At 45.2% G+C, this 1,296-nt stretch overlaps 1 pseudogene; it reads right to left on the bottom strand.

Annotated features, from left to right (window-relative positions):
• Nucleotides 1-912: 912 nt before the first annotated feature.
• On the bottom strand, nt 913-1,018 carry LOC129022204 (5S ribosomal RNA; annotated as a pseudogene).
• Nucleotides 1,019-1,296: the final 278 nt, after the last annotated feature.

The following is a 1,296-nucleotide window of genomic DNA, read 5'->3' as shown; positions in this document are numbered from 1 at the left end:
TACAAGAATCTATTCCAGTGACCTTTACCGCTGTAGGAGTAGAAAAAAGTACAGTGTAAGGTCCCTCTCATTCCAGGCCTAGAGAGGGAGAAAGGAGAGGGAGAGCATTTACCAGTGGTGAGTCCCCTGGGTTGAATAGAGGGGGCCCCAGGTCACGGGGTTGGGCCTCTGATAGTTGTTTCAGTTCCTTTTGGAAATGGGCTAAAGAGGTTATATGTTTAATTAAATCAGAGGTTTCTTGGTCTAGCAAGAAATCATTGGTGAGAAAATGCCATTCATACATCATTTCAAAAGGACTTAAACCCAGCTTTGAAGGGGTGTTCGTAACAGGTAGTTGGGCTATGGGGAGAAGAGCAACTCAGGGGAGATGAGTCTCTTGAGCTAGTTTCCTGAGGTGCCTTTTGATAATATCATTTCTCTTCTCTACCTTTTCCAAGGATTGTGGTCTCCAAGCACAGTGAAGATGGAATTTTATGCCTAGTGCCTTTGAGGCCCCTTGCATGACAGCCACTTTGAACGAGGGGCTATTACCACTTTGGACGTACCTAGGAAGTCCAAAGCAAGGCATCATTTTGTTAGTGGGTACTTTTATCACCGCAGAGGCTTTCTCTGTTTCACATGGAAATGCTTCTACCAAGTTAGTGAAAGTATCTACCCATACTAGGAGGTACTGGATGCCCCTTTTCTTTGGCATATGGGTGAAATCCATCTGCCACTCTTCCCCTGGGTAGCCTCCTATTCTTTGGGTTGCAGGGTGGAGAAGCCATTTGTTGAGGGGATTATTTTTAAGGCAAGTCTCACAAGCATTAATGACCTGTTTGTTTTTAGCAAATTTTTTTTATTATACTTTAAGTTTTAGGGTACATGTGCACAATGTGCAGGTTAGTTACATATGTATACATGTGCCATGTTGGTGTGCTGCACCCAGTCTCCCATCCAAGTACTAACCAGGCCCAACCCCGCTTAGCTTCCGAGATCAGACGAGATCGGGCGCGTTCAGAGTGGTATGGCCGTAGACGTGCTGCACCCAGTAACTCGTCATTTAACATTAGGTATATCTCCAAATGCTATCTCTCCCCCCTCCCCCCACCCCACAACAGGCCCCAGTGTGTGATGTTCCCCTTCCTGTGTCCATGTATTCTCATTGTTCAATTCCCACCTATGAGTGAGAACATGCGGTGTTTGGTTTTTTTTGTCCTTGCGATAGTTTGCTGAGAATGATGGTTTCCAGCTTCATTCATGTCCCTACAAAGGACATAAACTCATCCTTTTTTATGGCTGCATAGTATTCCTTGG

Source organism: Pongo pygmaeus, chromosome 21 (assembly GCF_028885625.2).
Source record: "Pongo pygmaeus isolate AG05252 chromosome 21, NHGRI_mPonPyg2-v2.0_pri, whole genome shotgun sequence".
NCBI classification, from domain to species: domain Eukaryota; kingdom Metazoa; phylum Chordata; class Mammalia; order Primates; family Hominidae; genus Pongo; species Pongo pygmaeus.
Note: the sequence above shows the minus strand (reverse complement) of the source record. Positions and strands in the feature narration are given on the sequence as shown.